Here is a 16,814-nt window from a genome sequence, read left to right as displayed (position 1 = left end):
TTGTTTTGAGAAAAAACACAGTATGTTCTACAGATGTTACAGAATATTGAATCCCTTGCCATCCACCTGTTTTGAGCCTTGGAGAAGCTTTGTCTTTTCACAAATTGCTGGAAAAGCATTGTAAACAAGTTGATGAAGAAGTGTGAAGTAAACAACCTCCAATTCTACGTCCGCGTCTCATCAAGTCTTTCAGTGCCTAGTACCTTTCTGTTTAGCTATCTGTCACTTCGTGGAGTCACACACGCAGGGGACAGAACAATGGGATATAGCCCATATCGGACGGCATACTATAGAATGCCGTTTTTCATCATTTTTGAGGATTTGAAAAAAAGACGAAAATCACTCTGAGACGATGGGCTATAGCCCATGGTCTCGAACGGCATACTATAGCATGCTGTTTTTCATAATTTTTGAGGATTTGAAAAAAAGACGAAAATCACTCCGAGACGATGGGCTATAGCCCATGGTCTCGAACGGCATACTATAGCATGCCGTTTTGCATCATTTTTGAGGATTTGAAAAAAAGACGAAAATCACTCCGAGACGATGGGCTATAGCCCATGGTCTCGAACGGCATACTATAGCATGCTGTTTTTCATCATTTTTGAGGATTCGAAAAAAAGACGAAAATCACTCCGAGACGATGGGCTATAGCCCATGGTCTCGAACGGCATACTATAGCATGCCGTTTTGCATCATTTTTGAGGATTTGAAAAAAAGACGAAAATCACTCCGAGACCATGGGCTATAGCCCATCGTCTCGGAGTCATTCTCACCTTTTTTTCAAATCCTCGTTTTTCATCATTTATGACCATGGGCTAGAGCCCATATCGGACGGCATACTATAGCATGCCGTTTTGCAACATTTTTGAGGATTTGAAAAAAAGACGAAAATCACTCCGAGACCATGGGCTATAGCCCATGGTCTCGAACGGCATACTATAGCATGCCGTTTTTCATCATTTTTGAGGATTTGAAAAAAAGACGAAAATCACTCCGAGACGATGGGCTATAGCCCATGGTCTCGAACGGCATACTATAGCATGCCGTTTTGCATCATTTTTGAGGATTTGAAAAAAAGACGAAAATCACTCCGAGACCATGGGCTATAGCCCATCGTCTCGGAGTCATTCTCGCCTTTTTTTCAAATCCTCGTTTGTCATCATTTATGACCATGGGCTAGAGCCCATATCGGACGGCATACTATAGCATGCCGTTTTGCATCATTTTTGAGGATTTGAAAAAAAGACGAAAATCACTCCGAGACCATGGGCTATAGCCCATCGTCTCGGAGTCATTCTCGCCTTTTTTTCAAATCCTCGTTTTTCATCATTTATGACCATGGGCTATAGCCCATGGTCTCGAACGGCATACTATAGCATGCCGTTTTGCATCATTTTTGAGGATTTGAAAAAAAGACGAAAATCACTCTGAGACGATGGGCTATAGCCCATGGTCTCGAACGGCATACTATAGCATGCCGTTTTTCATCATTTTTGAGGATTTGAAAAAAAGACGAAAATCACTCCGAGACGATGGGCTATAGCCCATGGTCTCGAACGGCATACTATAGCATGCCGTTTTTCATTATTTTTGAGGATTTGAAAAAAAGACGAAAATCACTCCGAGACCATGGGCTATAGCCCATGATCTCGAACGGCATACTATAGCATGCCGTTTTGCATCATTTTTGAGGATTTGAAAAAAAGACGAAAATCACTCCGAGACCATGGGCTATAGCCCATCGTCTCGGAGTCATTCTCGCCTTTTTTTCAAATCCTCGTTTTTCATCATTTATGACCATGGGCTAGAGCCCATATTGGACGGCATACTATAGCATGCCGTTTTGCATCATTTTTGAGGATTTGAAAAAAATACGAAAATCACTCCGAGACGATGGGCTATAGCCCATGGTCTTGAATGGCATACTATAGCATGCCGTTTTGCACCATTTTTAAGGATTTGAAAAAAAAAGACGAAAATCACTCCGAGACCATGGGCTATAGCCCATCGTCTCGGAGTCATTTTCGTCTTTTTTTCAATTCCTCGTTTTTCATCATTTATGACCATGGGCTATAGCCCATGGTCTCGAACGGCATACTATAGCATGCCGTTTTGCATCATTTTTGAGGATTTAAAAAAAAGACGAAAATCACTCCGAGACCATGGGCTATAGCCCATCGTCTCGGAGTCATTTTCGTCTTTTTTTCAAATCCTCGTTTTTCATCATTTATGACCATGGGCTATAGCCCATATCGGACGGCATACTATAGCATGCTGTTTTTCATCATTTTTGAGGATTTGAAAAAAATACGAAAATCACTCCGAGACGATGGGCTATAGCCCATGGTCTCGAACGGCATACTATAGCATGCCGTTTTTCATCATTTTTGAGGATTTGAAAAAAAGACGAAAATCACTCCGAGACGATGGGCTATAGCCCATGGTCTCGAACGGCATACTATAGCATGCCGTTTTGCATCATTTTTGAGGATTTGAAAAAAAGACGAAAATCACTCCGAGACCATGGGCTATAGCCCATGGTCTCGAACGGCATACTATAGCATGCCGTTTTTCATCATTTTTGAGGATTTGAAAAAAAGACGAAAATCACTCCGAGACGATGGGCTATAGCCCATGGTCTCGAACGGCATACTATAGCATGCCGTTTTGCATCATTTTTGAGGATTTGAAAAAAAGACGAAAATCACTCCGAGACCATGGGCTATAGCCCATCGTCTCGGAGTAATTTTCGTCTTTTTTTCAAATCCTCGTTTTTCATCATTTATGACCATGGGCTATAGCCCATATCGGACGGCATACTATAGCATGCCGTTTTGCATCATTTTTGAGGATTTGAAAAAAAGACGAAAATCACTCCGAGACGATGGGCTATAGCCCATGGTCTCGAACGGCATACTATAGCATGCCGTTTTTCATCATTTTTGAGGATTTGAAAAAAAGACGAAAATCACTCCGAGACCATGGGCTATAGCCCATCGTCTCGGAGTCATTCTCGCCTTTTTTTCAAATCCTCGTTTTTCATCATTTATGACCATGGGCTATAGCCCATATCGGACGGCATACTATAGCATGCCGTTTTGCATCATTTTTGAGGATTTGAAAAAAAGACGAAAATCACTCCGAGACGATGGGCTATAGCCCATGGTCTCGAACGGCATACTATAGCATGCCGTTTTGCATCATTTTTGAGGATTTGAAAAAAAGACGAAAATCACTCTGAGACGATGGGCTATAGCCCATGGTCTCGAACGGCATACTATAGCATGCCGTTTTGCATCATTTTTGAGGATTTGAAAAAAAGACGAAAATCACTCCGAGACCATGGGCTATAGCCCATCGTCTCGGAGTAATCTTTTTTTCAAATCCTCGTTTTTCATCATTATGACCATGGGCTATAGCCCATATCGGACGGCATACTATAGCATGCCGTTTTGCATCATTTTTGAGGATTTGAAAAAAATACGAAAATCACTCCGAGACGATGGGCTATAGCCCATGGTCTCGAACGGCATACTATAGCATGCCGTTTTTCATCATTTTTGAGGATTTGAAAAAAAGACGAAAATCACTCCGAGACGATGGGCTATAGCCCATGGTCTCGAACGGCATACTATAGCATGCCGTTTTGCATCATTTTTGAGGATTTGAAAAAAAGACGAAAATCACTCTGAGACGATGGGCTATAGCCCATGGTCTCGAACGGCATACTATAGCATGCCGTTTTGCATCATTTTTGAGGATTTGAAAAAAAGACGAAAATCACTCCGAGACGATGGGCTATAGCCCATGGTCTCGAACGGCATACTATAGCATGCCGTTTTTCATCATTTTTGAGGATTTGAAAAAAAGACGAAAATCACTCCGAGACCATGGGCTATAGCCCATCGTCTCGGAGTCATTCTCGCCTTTTTTTCAAATCCTCGTTTTTCATCATTTATGACCATGGGCTATAGCCCATATCGGACGGCATACTATAGCATGCTGTTTTTCATCATTTTTGAGGATTTGAAAAAAAGACGAAAATCACTCTGAGACGATGGGCTATAGCCCATGGTCTCGAACGGCATACTATAGCATGCCGTTTTTCATCATTTTTGAGGATTTGAAAAAAAGACGAAAATCACTCCGAGACGATGGGCTATAGCCCATGGTCTCGAACGGCATACTATAGCATGCCGTTTTTCATCATTTTTGAGGATTTGAAAAAAAGACGAAAATCACTCCGAGACGATGGGCTATAGCCCATGGTCTCGAACGGCATACTATAGCATGCCGTTTTGCATCATTTTTGAGGATTTGAAAAAAAGACGAAAATCACTCCGAGACCATGGGCTATAGCCCATCGTCTCGGAGTAATTTTCGTCTTTTTTTCAAATCCTCGTTTTTCATCATTTATGACCATAGGCTATAGCCCATATCGGACGGCATACTTTAGCATGCCGTTTTGCATCATTTTTGAGGATTTGAAAAAAAGACGAAAATCACTCCGAGACCATGGGCTATAGCCCATCGTCTCGGAGTCATTCTCGCCTTTTTTTTCAAATCCTCGTTTTTCATCATTTATGACCATGGGCTAGAGCCCATATCGGACGGCATACTATAGCATGCCGTTTTGCATTATTTTTGAGGATTTGAAAAAAAGACAAAAATCACTCCGAGACGATGGGCTATAGCCCATGGTCTTGAATGGCATACTATAGCATGCCGTTTTGCACCATTTTTAAGGATTTGAAAAAAAGACGAAAATCACTCCGAGACCATGGGCTATAGCCCCAGTCTCGGAGTCATTTTCGTCTTTTTTTCAAATCCTCGTTTTTCATCATTTATGACCATGGGCTATAGCCCATGGTCTCGAACGGCATACTATAGCATGCCGTTTTGCATCATTTTTGAGGATTTGAAAAAAAGACGAAAATCACTCCGAGACGATGGGCTATAGCCCATGGTCTCGAACGGCATACTATAGCATGCCGTTTTTCATCATTTTTGAGGATTTGAAAAAAAGACGAAAATCACTCCGAGACGATGGGCTATAGCCCATGGTCTCGAACGGCATACTATAGCATGCCGTTTTGCATCATTTTTGAGGATTTGAAAAAAAGACGAAAATCACTCCGAGACCATGGGCTATAGCCCATGGTCTCGAACGGCATACTATAGCATGCCGTTTTGCATCATTTTTGAGGATTTGAAAAAAAGACGAAAATCACTCCGAGACCATGGGCTATAGCCCATCGTCTCGGAGTCATTCTCGCCTTTTTTTCAAATCCTCGTTTGTCATCATTTATGACCATGGGCTAGAGCCCATATCGGACGGCATACTATAGCATGCCGTTTTGCATCATTTTTGAGGATTTGAAAAAAAGACGAAAATCACTCCGAGACCATGGGCTATAGCCCATCGTCTCGGAGTCATTCTCGCCTTTTTTTCAAATCCTCGTTTTTCATCATTTATGACCATGGGCTATAGCCCATGGTCTCGAACGGCATACTATAGCATGCCGTTTTGCATCATTTTTGAGGATTTGAAAAAAAGACGAAAATCACTCCGAGACGATGGGCTATAGCCCATGGTCTCGAACGGCATACTATAGCATGCCGTTTTTCATCATTTTTGAGGATTTGAAAAAAAGACGAAAATCACTCCGAGACCATGGGCTATAGCCCATGGTCTCGAACGGCATACTATAGCATGCCGTTTTGCATCATTTTTGAGGATTTGAAAAAAAGACGAAAATCACTCCGAGACCATGGGCTATAGCCCATCGTCTCGGAGTCATTCTCGCCTTTTTTTCAAATCCTCGTTTTTCATCATTTATGACCATGGGCTAGAGCCCATATCGGACGGCATACTATAGCATGCCGTTTTGCATCATTTTTGAGGATTTGAAAAAAAGACGAAAATCACTCCGAGACGATGGGCTATAGCCCATGGTCTTGAATGGCATACTATAGCATGCCGTTTTGCACCATTTTTAAGGATTTGGAAAAAAAAGACGAAAATCACTCCGAGACCATGGGCTATAGCCCATCGTCTCGGAGTCATTTTCGTCTTTTTTTCAATTCCTCGTTTTTCATCATTTATGACCATGGGCTATAGCCCATATCGGACGGCATACTATAGCATGCTGTTTTTCATCATTTTTGAGGATTTGAAAAAAATACGAAAATCACTCCGAGACGATGGGCTATAGCCCATGGTCTCGAACGGCATACTATAGCATGCCGTTTTTCATCATTTTTGAGGATTTGAAAAAAAGACGAAAATCACTCCGAGACGATGGGCTATAGCCCATGGTCTCGAACGGCATACTATAGCATGCCGTTTTGCATCATTTTTGAGGATTTGAAAAAAAGACGAAAATCACTCCGAGACGATGGGCTATAGCCCATGGTCTCGAACGGCATACTATAGCATGCCGTTTTGCATCATTTTTGAGGATTTGAAAAAAAGACGAAAATCACTCCGAGACCATGGGCTATAGCCCATATCGGACGGCATACTATAGCATGCCGTTTTGCATCATTTTTGAGGATTTGAAAAAAAGACGAAAATCACTCCGAGACGATGGGCTATAGCCCATGGTCTCGAACGGCATACTATAGCATGCCGTTTTTCATCATTTTTGAGGATTTGAAAAAAAGACGAAAATCACTCCGAGACCATGGGCTATAGCCCATCGTCTCGGAGTCATTCTCGCCTTTTTTTTAAATCCTCGTTTTTCATCATTTATGACCATGGGCTAGAGCCCATATCGGACGGCATACTATAGCATGCCGTTTTGCATCATTTTTGAGGATTTGAAAAAAAGACAAAAATCACTCCGAGACGATGGGCTATAGCCCATGGTCTTGAATGGCATACTATAGCATGCCGTTTTGCACCATTTTTAAGGATTTGAAAAAAAGACGAAAATCATTCCGAGACCATGGGCTATAGCCCATCGTCTCGGAGTCATTTTCGTCTTTTTTTCAAATCCTCGTTTTTCATCATTTATGACCATGGGCTATAGCCCATATCGGACGGCATACTATAGCATGCTGTTTTTCATCATTTTTGAGGATTTGAAAAAAAGACGAAAATCACTCCGAGACGATGGGCTATAGCCCATGGTCTCGAACGGCATACTATAGCATGCCGTTTTTCATCATTTTTGAGGATTTGAAAAAAAGACGAAAATCACTCCGAGACGATGGGCTATAGCCCATGGTCTCGAACGGCATACTATAGCATGCCGTTTTGCATCATTTTTGAGGATTTGAAAAAAAGACGAAAATCACTCCGAGACGATGGGCTATAGCCCATGGTCTCGAACGGCATACTATAGCATGCCGTTTTGCATCATTTTTGAGGATTTGAAAAAAAGACGAAAATCACTCCGAGACCATGGGCTATAGCCCATCGTCTCGGAGTAATCTTTTTTTCAAATCCTCGTTTTTCATCATTATGACCATGGGCTATAGCCCATATCGGACGGCATACTATAGCATGCCGTTTTGCATCATTTTTGAGGATTTGAAAAAAAGACGAAAATCACTCCGAGACCATGGGCTATAGCCCATGGTCTCGAACGGCATACTATAGCATGCCGTTTTGCATCATTTTTGAGGATTTGAAAAAAAGACGAAAATCACTCCGAGACCATGGGCTATAGCCCATCGTCTCGGAGTCATTCTCGCCTTTTTTTTCAAATCCTCGTTTTTCATCATTTATGACCATGGGCTAGAGCCCATATCGGACGGCATACTATAGCATGCCGTTTTGCATTATTTTTGAGGATTTGAAAAAAAGACAAAAATCACTCCGAGACGATGGGCTATAGCCCATGGTCTTGAATGGCATACTATAGCATGCCGTTTTGCACCATTTTTAAGGATTTGAAAAAAAGACGAAAATCACTCCGAGACCATGGGCTATAGCCCCAGTCTCGGAGTCATTTTCGTCTTTTTTTCAAATCCTCGTTTTTCATCATTTATGACCATGGGCTATAGCCCATGGTCTCGAACGGCATACTATAGCATGCCGTTTTGCATCATTTTTGAGGATTTGAAAAAAAGACGAAAATCACTCCGAGACGATGGGCTATAGCCCATGGTCTCGAACGGCATACTATAGCATGCCGTTTTTCATCATTTTTGAGGATTTGAAAAAAAGACGAAAATCACTCCGAGACGATGGGCTATAGCCCATGGTCTCGAACGGCATACTATAGCATGCCGTTTTGCATCATTTTTGAGGATTTGAAAAAAAGACGAAAATCACTCCGAGACCATGGGCTATAGCCCATGGTCTCGAACGGCATACTATAGCATGCCGTTTTGCATCATTTTTGAGGATTTGAAAAAAAGACGAAAATCACTCCGAGACCATGGGCTATAGCCCATCGTCTCGGAGTCATTCTCGCCTTTTTTTCAAATCCTCGTTTGTCATCATTTATGACCATGGGCTAGAGCCCATATCGGACGGCATACTATAGCATGCCGTTTTGCATCATTTTTGAGGATTTGAAAAAAAGACGAAAATCACTCCGAGACCATGGGCTATAGCCCATCGTCTCGGAGTCATTCTCGCCTTTTTTTCAAATCCTCGTTTTTCATCATTTATGACCATGGGCTATAGCCCATGGTCTCGAACGGCATACTATAGCATGCCGTTTTGCATCATTTTTGAGGTTTTGAAAAAAAGACGAAAATCACTCTGAGACGATGGGCTATAGCCCATGGTCTCGAACGGCATACTATAGCATGCCGTTTTTCATCATTTTTGAGGATTTTAAAAAAAGACGAAAATCACTCCGAGACGATGGGCTATAGCCCATGGTCTCGAACGGCATACTATAGCATGCCGTTTTTCATCATTTTTGAGGATTTGAAAAAAAGACGAAAATCACTCCGAGACCATGGGCTATAGCCCATGGTCTCGAACGGCATACTATAGCATGCCGTTTTGCATCATTTTTGAGGATTTGAAAAAAAGACGAAAATCACTCCGAGACCATGGGCTATAGCCCATCGTCTCGGAGTCATTCTCGCCTTTTTTTCAAATCCTCGTTTTTCATCATTTATGACCATGGGCTAGAGCCCATATCGGACGGCATACTATAGCATGCCGTTTTGCATCATTTTTGAGGATTTGAAAAAAAGACGAAAATCACTCCGAGACGATGGGCTATAGCCCATGGTCTTGAATGGCATACTATAGCATGCCGTTTTGCACCATTTTTAAGGATTTGGAAAAAAAAGACGAAAATCACTCCGAGACCATGGGCTATAGCCCATCGTCTCGGAGTCATTTTCGTCTTTTTTTCAATTCCTCGTTTTTCATCATTTATGACCATGGGCTATAGCCCATGGTCTCGAACGGCATACTATAGCATGCCGTTTTGCATCATTTTTGAGGATTTGAAAAAAAGACGAAAATCACTCCGAGACCATGGGCTATAGCCCATCGTCTCGGAGTCATTTTCGTCTTTTTTTCAAATCCTCGTTTTTCATCATTTATGACCATGGGCTATAGCCCATATCGGACGGCATACTATAGCATGCTGTTTTTCATCATTTTTGAGGATTTGAAAAAAATACGAAAATCACTCCGAGACGATGGGCTATAGCCCATGGTCTCGAACGGCATACTATAGCATGCCGTTTTTCATCATTTTTGAGGATTTGAAAAAAAGACGAAAATCACTCCGAGACGATGGGCTATAGCCCATGGTCTCGAACGGCATACTATAGCATGCCGTTTTGCATCATTTTTGAGGATTTGAAAAAAAGACGAAAATCACTCCGAGACGATGGGCTATAGCCCATGGTCTCGAACGGCATACTATAGCATGCCGTTTTGCATCATTTTTGAGGATTTGAAAAAAAGACGAAAATCACTCCGAGACCATGGGCTATAGCCCATATCGGACGGCATACTATAGCATGCCGTTTTGCATCATTTTTGAGGATTTGAAAAAAAGACGAAAATCACTCCGAGACGATGGGCTATAGCCCATGGTCTCGAACGGCATACTATAGCATGCCGTTTTTCATCATTTTTGAGGATTTGAAAAAAAGACGAAAATCACTCCGAGACCATGGGCTATAGCCCATCGTCTCGGAGTCATTCTCGCCTTTTTTTCAATTCCTCGTTTTTCATCATTTATGACCATGGGCTAGAGCCCATATCGGACGGCATACTATAGCATGCCGTTTTGCATCATTTTTGAGGATTTGAAAAAAAGACGAAAATCACTCCGAGACCATGGGCTATAGCCCATCGTCTCGGAGTCATTTTCGTCTTTTTTTCAAATCCTCGTTTTTCATCATTTATGACCATGGGCTATAGCCCATATCGGACGGCATACTATAGCATGCTGTTTTTCATCATTTTTGAGGATTTGAAAAAAATACGAAAATCACTCCGAGACGATGGGCTATAGCCCATGGTCTCGAACGGCATACTATAGCATGCCGTTTTTCATCATTTTTGAGGATTTGAAAAAAAGACGAAAATCACTCCGAGACGATGGGCTATAGCCCATGGTCTCGAACGGCATACTATAGCATGCCGTTTTGCATCATTTTTGAGGATTTGAAAAAAAGACGAAAATCACTCCGAGACGATGGGCTATAGCCCATGGTCTCGAACGGCATACTATAGCATGCCGTTTTGCATCATTTTTGAGGATTTGAAAAAAAGACGAAAATCACTCCGAGACCATGGGCTATAGCCCATATCGGACGGCATACTATAGCATGCCGTTTTGCATCATTTTTGAGGATTTGAAAAAAAGACGAAAATCACTCCGAGACGATGGGCTATAGCCCATGGTCTCGAACGGCATACTATAGCATGCCGTTTTTCATCATTTTTGAGGATTTGAAAAAAAGACGAAAATCACTCCGAGACCATGGGCTATAGCCCATCGTCTCGGAGTCATTCTCGCCTTTTTTTCAAATCCTCGTTTTTCATCATTTATGACCATGGGCTAGAGCCCATATCGGACGGCATACTATAGCATGCCGTTTTGCATCATTTTTGAGGATTTGAAAAAAAGACAAAAATCACTCCGAGACGATGGGCTATAGCCCATGGTCTTGAATGGCATACTATAGCATGCCGTTTTGCACCATTTTTAAGGATTTGAAAAAAAGACGAAAATCATTCCGAGACCATGGGCTATAGCCCATCGTCTCGGAGTCATTTTCGTCTTTTTTTCAAATCCTCGTTTTTCATCATTTATGACCATGGGCTATAGCCCATATCGGACGGCATACTATAGCATGCTGTTTTTCATCATTTTTGAGGATTTGAAAAAAAGACGAAAATCACTCCGAGACGATGGGCTATAGCCCATGGTCTCGAACGGCATACTATAGCATGCCGTTTTTCATCATTTTTGAGGATTTGAAAAAAAGACGAAAATCACTCCGAGACGATGGGCTATAGCCCATGGTCTCGAACGGCATACTATAGCATGCCGTTTTGCATCATTTTTGAGGATTTGAAAAAAAGACGAAAATCACTCCGAGACGATGGGCTATAGCCCATGGTCTCGAACGGCATACTATAGCATGCCGTTTTGCATCATTTTTGAGGATTTGAAAAAAAGACGAAAATCACTCCGAGACCATGGGCTATAGCCCATCGTCTCGGAGTAATCTTTTTTTCAAATCCTCGTTTTTCATCATTATGACCATGGGCTATAGCCCATATCGGACGGCATACTATAGCATGCCGTTTTGCATCATTTTTGAGGATTTGAAAAAAAGACGAAAATCACTCCGAGACCATGGGCTATAGCCCATGGTCTCGAACGGCATACTATAGCATGCCGTTTTGAATCATTTTTGAGGATTTGAAAAAAAGACGAAAATCACTCCGAGACCATGGGCTATAGCCCATCGTCTCGGAGTCATTCTCGCCTTTTTTTCAAATCCTCGTTTGTCATCATTTATGACCATGGGCTAGAGCCCATATCAGACGGCATACTATAGCATGCCGTTTTGCATCATTTTTGAGGATTTGAAAAAAAGACGAAAATCACTCCGAGACCATGGGCTATAGCCCATCGTCTCGGAGTCATTTTCATCTTTTTTTCAAATCCTCGTTTTTCATCATTTATGACCATGGGCTATAGCCCATGGTCTCGAACGGCATACTATAGCATGCCGTTTTGCATCATTTTTGAGGATTTGAAAAAAAGACTAAAATCACTCCGAGACGATGGGCTATAGCCCATGGTCTCGAACGGCATACTATAGCATGCCGTTTTTCATCATTTTTGAGGATTTGAAAAAAAGACGAAAATCACTCCGAGACGATGGGCTATAGCCCATGGTCTCGAACGGCATACTATAGCATGCCGTTTTGCATCATTTTTGAGGATTTGAAAAAAAGACGAAAATCACTCCGAGACCATGGGCTATAGCCCATCGTCTCGGAGTAATTTTCGTCTTTTTTTCAAATCCTCGTTTTTCATCATTTATGACCATAGGCTATAGCCCATATCGGACGGCATACTATAGCATGCCGTTTTGCATCATTTTTGAGGATTTGAAAAAAAGACGAAAATCACTCCGAGACCATGGGCTATAGCCCATCGTCTCGGAGTCATTCTCGCCTTTTTTTCAAATCCTCGTTTTTCATCATTTATGACCATGGGCTAGAGCCCATATCGGACGGCATACTATAGCATGCCGTTTTGCATTATTTTTGAGGATTTGAAAAAAAGACAAAAATCACTCCGAGACGATGGGCTATAGCCCATGGTCTTGAATGGCATACTATAGCATGCCGTTTTGCACCATTTTTAAGGATTTGAAAAAAAGACGAAAATCACTCCGAGACCATGGGCTATAGCCCCAGTCTCGGAGTCATTTTCGTCTTTTTTTCAAATCCTCGTTTTTCATCATTTATGACCATGGGCTATAGCCCATGGTCTCGAACGGCATACTATAGCATGCCGTTTTGCATCATTTTTGAGGATTTGAAAAAAAGACGAAAATAACTCCGAGACGATGGGCTATAGCCCATGGTCTCGAACGGCATACTATAGCATGCCGTTTTTCATCATTTTTGAGGATTTGAAAAAAAGACGAAAATCACTCCGAGACGATGGGCTATAGCCCATGGTCTCGAACGGCATACTATAGCATGCCGTTTTGCATCATTTTTGAGGATTTGAAAAAAAGACGAAAATCACTCCGAGACCATGGGCTATAGCCCATCGTCTCGGAGTCATTCTCGCCTTTTTTTCAAATCCTCGTTTTTCATCATTAATGACCATGGGCTAGAGCCCATATCGGACGGCATACTATAGCATGCCGTTTTGCATCATTTTTGAGGATTTGATAAAAAGACGAAAATCACTCCGAGACGATGGGCTATAGCCCATGGTCTCGAACGGCATACTATAGCATGCCGTTTTTCATCATTTTTGAGGATTTGAAAAAAAGACGAAAATGACTCCGAGACGATTGGCTATAGCCCATGGTCTCGAACGGCATACTATACCATGCCGTTTTGCATCATTTTTGAGGATTTGAAAAAAAGACGAAAATCACTCCGAGACCATGGGCTATAGCCCATCGTCTCGGAGTCATTTTCGCCTTTTTTTCAAATCCTTCTTTTTCATCATTTATGACCATGGGCTATAGCCCATATCGGACGGCATACTATAGCATGCCGTTTTTCATAATTTTTGAGGATTTGAAAAAAAGACGAAAATCACTCCGAGACGATGGGCTATAGCCCATGGTCTCGAACGGCATACTATAGCATGCCGTTTTTCATCATTTTTGAGGATTTGAAAAAAAGACGAAAATGACTCCGAGACGATGGGCTATAACCCATGGTCTCGAACGGCATACTATAGCATGCCGTTTTGCACCATTTTTAAGGATTTGAAAAAAAGACGAAAATCACTCTGAGACCATGGGCTATAGCCCATCGTCTCGAACGGCATACTATAGCATGCCGTTTTGCATAATTTTTGAGGATTTGAAAAAAAAGACGAAAATCACTCCAAGACCATGGGCTATAGCCCATCGTCTCGGAGTCATTTTCATCTTTTTTTCAAATCCTCATTTTTCATCATTTATGACCATGGGCTATAGCCCATATCGGACGGCATACTATAGCATGCTGTTTTTCATCATTTTTGAGGATTTGAAAAAAAGACGAAAATCACTCCGAGACGATGGGCTATAGCCCATGGTCTCGAACGGCATACTATAGCATGCCGTTTTTCATCATTTTTGAGGATTTGAAAAAAAGACGAAAATCACTCCGAGACCATGGGCTATAGCCCATCGTCTCGGAGTCATTCTCGCCTTTTTTTCAAATCCTCGTTTTTCATCATTTATGACCATGGGCTAGAGCCCATATCGGACGGCATACTATAGCATGCTGTTTTGCATCATTTTTGAGGATTTGAAAAAAAGACGAAAATGACTCCGAGACGATGGGCTATAGCCCATGGTCTCGAACGGCATACTATAGCATGCCGTTTTGCATCATTTTTGAGGATTTGAAAAAAAGACGAAAATCACTCCGAGACCATGGGCTATAGCCCATCGTCTCGGAGTCATTTTCGCCTTTTTTTCAAATCCTCGTTTTTCATCATTTATGACCATGGGCTATAGCCCATATCAGACGGCATACTATAGCATGCTGTTTTTCATCATTTTTGAGGATTTGAAAAAAAGACGAAAATCACTCGAGACAATCGACTATAGCCCATGGTCTCGGAGTGATTTTCTTTTTTTTTCTCAAATCCTCAAAAATGATGAAAAACGGCATGCTATAGTATGCCGTCCGAGGCCATGGGCTATAGCCCATGGTCTCGGAGTGATTTTCGTCTTTTTTTCAAATCCTCAAAAATGATGAAAAATGGCATGCTATAGTATGCCGTCCGAAAGAAATTATAACTTTGGCATGCTACTAGTCCTACATACTTACACCTAGAAACCCCATTCAAACCTATTTAGGTTCATCTTACGGTGGACATGTTTGCCTGAAAAGGAATCTTTGAAATGTTTCATAGTTTTAGAATTATATGCTTTTAAATTTGAGAAATTCAGAATGGGGGTCACTCAAAATTGTTTTCTTGGGATGAGTCTGTGCCATGTTTTGTTCTTGATTATTAGCGTCTGCTAAATGCCTAAATTGTACATTGTAGTGTTGTGTTGCTTTAAAAATGTGAGTAAAATGGAGCCAAAGGTAAATATGGAACAAAATGAGTAATATATAGAACTTTCTAAAACTAAATCAGGATAAGACAGAAGTTCTCACAATTGGTTCTAGTGAACAGAAAGAATAAATACATAGACTTGGTAACCTAACTGTAGGGAGTACAAACACAGTGAAGAACCTGGGCTATCATCTATGAAAAGGCAACACAATGAGCAGAAAATAAAAATAAACCATGTAAATACAACAAATTGAGCAGAGCACTGCAGGGAGTTGAACCCCGTTCCGGTAAACCAGAAGTACCACACCAGTGCCTTAGTGTTTTGTTTTGTTGTCATTTACAGGTCCATTCGTTGAAATGTAAATTTTACATTTCAACTGTAAAGTAATTTCACAATTTACATAGTAGGCAATAATTAATAACGGTATATAAAGAAGAAAAACACAGAAGCACAACACCAACATTTTCAAATTATTTGCTATGATTTTTTAAACTTTCTCTTGCCGACCTCCCACATTTCATTCGATGATTAACAATAAACAGTGTTGGACCTGTAAGGGTCCATTTGGTTCCATGTGCACACTCTCAGAAAGTAAGGGTGTGCGTCTGCGCGCGCGCGCGCGTGTGAACGTGTGTGCACGCTTCGATAACCAGTGTTGGACCTGTAAGGGGTCCATTTGGTTTCATCTGTACACTCTCAGAGTTACAGACCTGTATATACATTTGGTTACATGTATTACTCTCAGAGTTACAGACCTGTAAGGGTCCATTTGGTTACATGTATATACTCTCAGAGTTACAGACCTGTAGGGTCCATTTGGTTCCATGTGCACACTCTCAGAGTTACAGAAAAGTAAGGGTGTGCGTCTGTGCGCGTGTGAACGTGTGTGCACGCTTCGATAACCAGTGTTGGACCTGTAAGGGGTCCATTTGGTTTCATGTATATACTCTCAGAGTTACAGACCTGTAAGGGTCTATTTGGTTACATATGTAGGCTACACTCTCAGAGTTACAGACCTGTATTGGCTGTATAGGATCCATTTGGTTACATGCTCTACCATGTAATGATGTCGGGATAACAATAGACTCAAGTTCTGTGACTAAGGTGTTTAAAACTATGCAGACCAAAAAAGCAACAGGTCCGGATGGAATGTGTGCTTTTTTATTGAAAACATGTGCGGGGGAATTGACTCCTGCATGGCAGCGTCTATTTCAGTTATCCTTGGACACCTATACTGTGCCAGAAATCTGGAAAAGAATCAATTACAGTCCCTAAAAAGCCCTGTCCACAAGAGAATAATGACTATCGGCCAGTAGCATTAACTTCCAATGTGGTCAAATCCCTGGAGAGAATCCTAACTGAGGTGCTCCGAAAGGAAACAGAGCGATCACTAGATCCACATCAATTTGCATATGCATGGAATTGGGGAACTAGTGATGCGATCTCTACATTAACACACCGTGTATTGAAGCACTTAGAGGGCGCAAAAACATATGCAAGACTTCTTTGTTGATTTTAGCTCAGCTTTTAATACAATCCATCCAGACATTCTCCTTCGTAAGTTATCTGAGATCATTGAGATGAAGGTGAATCCAGTTTTGATTAGA

This window comes from Electrona antarctica (assembly GCF_951216825.1).
Source record: "Electrona antarctica genome assembly, chromosome: 17".
NCBI classification, from domain to species: Eukaryota; Metazoa; Chordata; class Actinopteri; order Myctophiformes; family Myctophidae; genus Electrona; species Electrona antarctica.
The sequence above is the reverse complement of the archived record's forward strand: the minus strand, read 5'-3'. Positions refer to the sequence as shown.